This window comes from Talpa occidentalis, unplaced genomic scaffold (genome assembly GCF_014898055.3).
Source record: "Talpa occidentalis isolate TD23 unplaced genomic scaffold, MPIMG_talOcc4v2.1 talOcc4.6, whole genome shotgun sequence".
Lineage (NCBI taxonomy): Eukaryota > Metazoa > Chordata > Mammalia > Eulipotyphla > Talpidae > Talpa > Talpa occidentalis.
In genome coordinates, this window is record NW_023604972.1 from 6349306 (window position 1) to 6357645 (window position 8340).

The following is an 8340-nucleotide window of genomic DNA, read 5'->3' on the forward strand; positions in this document are numbered from 1 at the left end:
TGTTGACCTTAGTACTGGGGTGTTTGATTAGTCCCCTTTGGAATTTGTCCTTTTCTTTGGAGCCTTCCTTAGCTCTCCTGAAGTCCCTGCACTGTCCTGAGGCTGCCTCATGATCCCTGACTTGCCCTAGGGTTCACTACTAGATCATGTGATGGCTGAAGGTGAGAACTTCTATTCATCCTTCCAATCTTAGGACTAACACAATAAGTGTTTGTGCAGTCAAATGCAGCGGAGAAAATGGAAATGTATATATTTTACTAATAATACATATCATTCCATTATTTAGCTGTAAAGGAAGGAAATCCTGCCCTCTAGAACAGCCTATATCAGCTTGGAGGGCATCATGCTATTGAAACAAGACAGACAGAGAAAGATAAATACTGCATGACATCACATGTGAAGTCTGACAAAACAGAAACATGAAATTAGTAAAAACAGAGTCAAAACGCAGCAGGGGCTGGAAGGTGGAGGGGCTAGGGAGAGGGTGGTGTAAGGGAACCAACTCCGCGTTACAGGATAAAGAAGGTCTGAGCGTCTGTGTGCAGCGAGGTGATGACACTTGATAACACTGTGTCATGTGATTGAAATTGGCAAAGGGAGAAGGTCTTAGATGTTCTCATGAAAATAAAAACATGCATTTTAGGTGATGCATGTGCTAGTCAACTTGATGGGGGATCTTCTCACAATATATACAGATATCAAATCATCAGGTTTTACAATCGAAATAGATTATGACTTTATGTGTCTGTTATACATTGATAAAAAGAAAATAAATGTCATTCATGCAAATATCCTTAGGCTAAGCAACACAGAAACTGTCTTCATGTTCTCTGTGGCAGCTCCCCAATGGTAGCGCTCTTCTTGATAGGGAGGGGTGTAGACATTTTACTCAGGGGGTCTGGAACCTAAGGGTGTGGGGAGAGGGAGGAGAGCTGTCAACAAGAGAGTGTTGGCAGGAGACAGAGCAGCAGGTGGCCAGAGACCGCCTGAGGGCCTAGTGTCACACCTAAGTCTTCCTGGATGTGGGAAGAGCCTGGGGCTGCTCTGCCAGGTGAGCTCTGGCCTTCATGTCCCAGCATGATGACTCAGAACTGGTCACCTCATTCCCCTTTGGTGCTTGGAGGGCAAGGTAAGGATCTGGAAGGGATTCGGGGGCACTAAGTGAAATTGGGTGGAGATGTGTCCATTCTCCTCCTCCTTGGCAGTGGGCAAATGTCTCCACCAGCTGGAATACCTGGGGAAGAATGGGGCTAAATTAAACTCTTTTCTATTTCAATTACATTTGGTAAACTGTGTCTTTTAGAAGTGAAGTATGGCCCTTATCAAGAAATGAAGGGAATCTGCCATGATGGTCCTACACGTGTATTCTGGGAAGTGGCGTCCAAATGGGTAAGCACCAGCAGTGAAATTCTAGAATTAAAGAACTTAAAGGTCAATGGTTGGATTTCTTTCTTTTTGGATCACAGGACCTTTTAGGAAAAACTATGTAGGATTCAACCTTTCCTGAGAAAGACTTTCATAAGCCTGTGCCAGAAGATTTTCACATATAGCTTTGGGGTTTCACGGAGGGTCCAGGCCCCCAGTTGAAGAGAATCCCCAGGCTTGTCCGTCCATTCTTTGACTTTGGCTGCCAGGACACTCAGGCTATTTTAATCGTCTGATCCAGGTGTTGGACAATGTGGATTCTGAACAATCCTAAGAGTCCACGTTTACAGACCACTTCCCTGCCAGGCACATTCCTTGCTTGTTCCGTGGATTCAAATCTTTCATTTTCACAAGAACCCCACGAAGTAGGTTCCATGCACATCACGTGTGTTTTACAGGTGACAGCTTGGAGGTGCAGGTAAATAAAATATCTGCTAAAAGTACAGGTAAGTGAAATGATAGCCTTGGAGCAGGGAACACGGTAATCGTGACCAAGGACACTCTACTGTTAAAAGCAACCAGCTTCCCGCCCTATTTCTGGGGGTAATTTTGTGTAGGCTGGGGACAGAGTGGGAAAAAATTCTGAGAAAGAGTGGGGGATAGAAAAGGCAGCTTTATTGAACCAAAGAGTTAAGGGAATCAGCAGGTGAGACAGAAGCCTTGGTCTGCTGTGCAGGGAGGGTCTCGGGGCGCTGTTCAGACTCCAGGCATCAGTGACTGGGTAGGGTGCTGCCTTGGGTGTGACCTGACTCATGACCTGGATCATGCACGAGGGATCAGTTTTTTTTTTTTTTTTAAATACATAATATTGATTTTTATTTATTTAAAGATTTAATTATTTATTTATACAAGCAGTGGGTACAGTCAGTAGTGCGGGAGGGTGAGAGAATTCACCAGAGCCAGAGCGGGGAGCAGAGCAGGCAGAAGGACCGAAGGACACTGCTGAGGGAGCAGCGGGCGCAGGAGAGGTCTGCACGCCATGTGGGATCCGCCTCCGGTGGCCAGGGAGCAGCTGGGGATCAAACCGGCATTGCAGAGGCTGCGGGCAGCTTCACAACCCAGCGCTCAACCACTGCGCCACCGGGGAGGCCAAGGGATCAGTTTTTATGTCAGCCCTTCTGCTTCATTTATTCATTCAAGCCCCCCAGCCCAGCGCCCCCACCCATCTCCAGCCCAACTTGCTTGCTGGGAATGACACCACCACATGCCTGATGTGCGGAGACCAGGTTATTACACCAGGATTTTGAGTAAAGGAAATATCTTTATGGAGGATGAATTGGTAAGGAGACAGGAGATCAGCTCAAAGCTGCCCCCCCAGTTCAGAAAGGGGATGAAATTATAGAGGCTTTGGAGACTGGGGTTGAGGGCAAAGGAGCGAATTTTTATTGGCTGAAAAGCACCTTAGAGGCAAAGAAATGTGGACTTGACTGAAGTTCCCTTACAACTGGCTAATTCCAAGGCAGTTTATGGATCAAGGGACTTTCCTTCAGACACCTTGAATATGCATTTCTGTGGGGGTCCCCTGGCCTCTGGGCAGCCCCTCCTCTGCATCTGCACGTGTGTTCTCCGGCTGGCCTGGCGCTCAGCTCCATGTCATTCCATAAGCCTCTAGGTCGGCTGTGTCTAAAAAGTAAACCTCAGGGAGAGGCAGGTTTCTATAGACACACACAGACAGAATGTTCTAGGGCCTGAAATCCATCTAGTGACTTACCCCAGTGACACTCCATGGAGAGATCCCCCGGGACTGCACCTTTATCTTGGCCAAGATCTCAGGGATGTGTGTCCATGACCTTCTTTCATCAGACTCCATCCTTCCGTCTCTGACACAGAGACAGTGTGGCTTGGTGGTTGCACCCCGTCTTCCTTCCTTGCTGCCAAGAGACATGACCTTGGGAAAAATTGCCCGGTACTTACTCTGTGGGGCTCTTGCTGTTTCTATATTGCGGGGTCCCTGCTCAGCACCCTGACAGCACTCCATTGAGTGACCCCTGTGACTGGTGACCCCCGCGCCACTGGCCTCTGCGCCCCACACCCGGAGGGAAGAGACACGCTGGGGTTTCATAATCCGTTTCAATTTCTCTCTACGGTGATTTACCACTTGCAGAATAAAGGCAAAGCCCGTGACTAAACATTCATGAACCTGAATTCCATGAACTGACTTATCTATTTCACTTCAGCATCCACTGAGGGGTCCCCCAAATCGCCCCTATTCTCTCAAGCCCCCTGACCTTTCTGTTGGCAGCTGCCTCCGTGACTCGGCGACATCCTGTTCATCCTTCGGGTCTTGGTCTTTGTTGCCCTCCATGACCTCTTCCTGCCCTTCCTCATCTCCCTCACAGGGAACTGCACTTCTGGCTCCTGGTTCCTTCCTTTTCCTCCCTCTGCTCCTGTGACAGAGTTTCCTGGGCGCCCCCTCTGCCAGGTGCTGCCCCGGTCACGGCCAGCAGGGTGGTCCCGACTCTCCAGGGCTCCCAGCGCTGGTGGTTAAGCTCCTCACCACAGTATGATGTTGTTAGGTCACATGGAGGGTGGGATGCTGTTGTTGCTTAGGGAAGGGACCTGAGGTGTCCCAGGGTCCTGTTGAGCCTCCTGGGGAACATGTCATTGCCTTGCGTTTGTTCTTTTTTTAATCGCCCAGACCTAGCCAGCTAAATGTTCGCTGCACGATGAACTACAACTCCTGGCTTCATAATGGTCACCATGCATTTCTCTTTGGGCCTGTCCAGGGCTCAGTGTCACCTTCTCTCCTACCTCCCTCCTCTTGGCTCCCCCAATTGCCCATCCCCACTAATGAAATGCGCAGTGTCTACACTGCAGGTCCCAGAAAGTGTTCTCTTCCTTCCCCAGTGAGTTCCCCTCAGTCTCTACACTTCCGGCTTCTGGACCCTAATTTAGCTCCCATGGGAACAATGACATTGACCTTCATTGTTCAGACACAAATTGGAGCCACTCCTTCCAGAATCCCCATGTGACGCGAAATTCCTCCAGTGTCTGGGCACGACACTCACAGACCTGACTTCACTGAGCTAGACCCACGCGGGATATTCCATCTTTCACCACCTGAGCTGGGAGCTCTTTTGGTGGAAGTGCTGGGGATGGTGCTGACGTTTGCATGGTTGAGGGATGGTGAGGTTCTGTTTTATTTTTCAGTTTGCAAAAAATGCCTGTGAAAAGGTTCATGTGTTACTCAATGGGTCCAGCAGTGAGTCTGTCGCCTACAATGTATCCAGGTACATGATTTCTGTTTCTGTGGTCAGCATAACCGCCTATGGGAAAATTTGTCTCTAAGAGGATATGATTTTTGTGTTTAAAGTCAGAACAGAAAATTTGGACTGAAAGTGTAAAACTTGAGTCTCTATGGAGATCTTTGCCTTCCTTGTTGGTACTTTTGTTCAGCTTCTCATTTGCATCAGCCCTGAAGTGGTCCTTGCTGCGTGTCTCCTCCTCCTCCTGACCTTTGTGATTTATTTCATTGTCTCTCATGACCTTCCATCTTGTCCATTCCCCATCTTTGTTCACACTGTTACCCCAGAACACCTGCCCCCCACTGTACCTTCTCTAAATTCTCTGTCCTGCAGATCTGATCTGATTCCTCTCTGCTCCATGCACAGCGTGAGACTCTCACCCAGCTGTGAAATGACAGTGGAGCAAGTCAGGCGCGGTGGCGGCTGCTGGGCTTTTATCGGTCAGGCCAGGTGTTGTCACAGTGTGTTGTGAGGGGTCCAGGTGTGGACTCCAGAGGTCACTTTGGTCGCCATGTGACCCCAGCAGGTGCCTGACCTCTGCAGCCCCCGGACTACCAGCCGGGGTGTGATGGTGATTTGAAGATCATCTGAGGTGATGCACGAACAATGTCCAGCATCTTTGCCCACAGCAGAGGAAAAGACCGAGGAATATCAGCGCTTATTCTCGTTGAATTCATCCCGGAATCCACCACGTCCGGGTCTCTGTCTCCCACTGCCCCTGCATTTACAGCTGCTTCCACCCCAGGGACCTTTTCAGTCTGTGTTCTCCATCTTCAGGGCACTCTGGTGCCCCAAATTTATTTCCCCTCTCTCCATAATATCTAACTCCTTAAAGAAGCATTGGCATTTATGTATTTTTCTGACCCCAATTTTGTGGACTTGGGGGTGAAAACATTAACATTCCCAAATTCTGTATCTGGTATTGGGGGTCCAGTATTTGCAAAAGTATTGACAATTGTCAGACTCATGGGGAAGAGTTGGGGACTGGGGTTAGAGCAGGACATCAGCGTTTTTCAAAGCAGTGCTTCTCAAGCTCCCTCTGTGTACCCTGGAGGCTTGCCTGTGCACAGCAGGGGCTTTGCAGCAGTTGGTTCTGACTGAGCAGGGAAAGCTCAGTTGTGGCCTAAGGCCACCTTTTGGAATAAGAAAATGTAAAGAATCGGGCCTCCCCTGGTGGCTCCAGCAGTTGAGTGCTGCTCTGTGAAGCTGTCCATAGCCTCTGCCACACCAGTTGCATCTTGGCCGGCTGGAGAGGGTCCCGCATGGCACAGCAGACCTCTCCTCAGGCCTGCTGCTCCCCTAGGGCCCGCTGCTCCCCTCAGCAGTGTCCTTTCCCTCTGCCTCTTCTGTTCCCTGCTCTGTCTCTGGTGAATCCTCTCACCCTCCCCCAACTGGCCTGTACCCCAGTTCTTGGATAAATAAATGAATAAATCTTCAAAATAAAAAAGAAAGAAAATGCAAAGAATCACTATCGATGTGCAGATATGAGCTCTTGTTTTGAGAACTTTGTTCAGAGGGTTGAGCTGAATGAGTACACTGGGTGTTTCTAATGCTAATTACTGGTCAGTGTCAGAGAGTAGCTTCTAACCAGTGGCCTCCTGCCTGCTGGCTTTGACAGGCACTAGGATGCCTGGTGCAGTTTTGGGTTTGGGGGTAATGATGGTTTTTGTCTCTTTCATCTCAGTGTTTTTGCAAGTGCGGGAGTCAGTAATTTGACTTCAGAGATTACAGAACTAAAGGCCTGTGTGATCCATGACCGCAAACCCAGGTATCTGTTGCTGCTTTGGACTCATATATTCTCAGGGTGATATTAGGAACTGAGCCATAAAAGAATCCCTAGTCACAAGAATGTCCTGAGAACAGACTGGGGCAGGGATGGATGGGGAGTCACTCTACCCTCAACCCAGCCCAGCCACTCTCTCTTACCTTAGTCTCCATAATAGACACCCACCTAGTTTCCACCTTCAGCTCCCCCAGCTGGGAGCTCTTAGAAGCTTCCTCTGCTCCACTCTTTGCCCAGAGCCTGGCCCAGGGCCTGCCTGCTCCTCAGAAGAAACTAAGAGATTCAAGAAATGTCCGTGAGATCTTGTCATTTTAACACTTGCCTCTTTCTTTCCAGGGACTCGTGCTCAGACGCCTCCATAAATGAGCTGAATTTGACTTTAAGTCAAAAGAACATTTCATTTACTTGTGAGGATAAGGACAGGTAATTTATTTTTTTCTTGAGGCAGGAATGGCATCTTGGTATCTGTAGGCATTTTCTGTCTGTCTGTGCTGAGTCAGGAGGTCTCATGAGTCCCTCTTGGCCTGGTGGTGATGGGGGTGAACTATCCTGATCTCCTTCCCCTCCCCCACCACCCTTCTAACTACCCCAGGAGGGTTCCCAGCCACCCTTGTCCACCTGCTCATTCTTCCCTATCTGTCCTGTCACCCCTGTTCCGGGCAGGGCCGGGGAACCCAGAACCCCCAACCTGCCGGCTCTAAATAGGCTCTGCCATCTGCCCTATCAAGACAGAACATGCAGAAGACCTGTCATGGAAAGGAACTTGGAAACAATTAGTGGCAACAAAGAGGAGGGAGAGAATAAAGTTTCCAAAGAAGCCCCTGCAGTTACCGGTCCCCTTGAGGGTAAAAGCCCAGCCAGACAGGGTTGCCCCAAGAGGGGCGCTGAGGCCTGAGAGCTGGCCCCCAGCCTACAGCTCTCCTGGTGGGGCCCATAGGAAGGGGCAGAAGGGGCTGGCAGGTCTGGAAGAAAAGGAGCAAAATCCAAAGCCAAGTCGAGATAAAGGCTGCCGTGGTCAGCCTCCCCACGGGTCTGTCCTGCACATCTTTGGCGCTTCAAGTGTCTCCTTCCATGTCCCCCAAGTCCCTGGTCTGCTCCAAGGCTGAGAAGTAAGGGCGGCTTCTTGTCCTGGGTCTCTGCTCCAAGTGCCTCCTCCAGGTCTCCCTCCTGATGGCTCCTCCCTCTCCCAGGCTCTCCAGCTGCTCCTCCTTGTTGGGCTCCTGCCTTCTCTGGGGAGCAGGGAATTGGACCCTCCCTGATCTGTGGATGCTTTTCCCCCCTCTTTCCCTGAGTCTATTCTCTGGGGGATCCCGGGCCACCACACTGGTGAGGATGGGGGATCCACACTTCAAGCCTCTGTGCCATTGGCCTTGGAATGGGCTAGAGACAGACCCGAGTGTTCAGAAGCCCGTGGGTGCTGGTCTCTGTTCTAAGGCTCCTTCTCTGCCTTCAGCTCAATCAGCCTGGACTCTCCTGTGATGAACCCCCTTGCTCCCCCTCTACCCCTCCTCCACTTGCCAGCCCCTCCCTCTGGGCCCTGGTGCTTTGTTTTCTTGTTTTTATGGAAATGAGAGTCACTCACCAGCTAGATCCCCCTGGGGCTGCTCTGTGCAGAGGAGGTGAGGTCCTCCTGCTCCTGCCTTCTCCAGAGTCTGGAAACACTGCCGCTTCTCAGGCTTTGGCTCCACATTCTCTCAAGAAGCTCCTGAGGAGAAGAGAGCAGGTCATCAACAGATAACTTGGGCTCCCTCGTCTCAGGGTGCTGCTTTTGCTGTCCTTGCTCATCAGTTGATGTTCAAGCCAGGAGCTGTGACCTGTGAGAGCCTGGAGGTCATCCCCCCCCCCCCCCGCACTGTCATCAAACTCCCTTTACAGTATTTACTTCTC

The 8340-nt window shown here is 50.4% G+C and overlaps 1 long non-coding RNA gene across 1 annotated transcript; it reads left to right on the forward strand.

Moving 5' to 3' along the window:
* Window positions 1-1311: 1311 nt before the first annotated feature.
* LOC119260821 (uncharacterized) lies at window positions 1312-6814 on the forward strand. The gene is made up of 3 exons (XR_005128823.2): window positions 1312-1389; window positions 6355-6438; window positions 6790-6814. It is a non-coding gene; the product is annotated as an uncharacterized LOC119260821 (long non-coding RNA).
* The last annotated feature ends 1526 nt before the right edge of the window (window positions 6815-8340 follow it).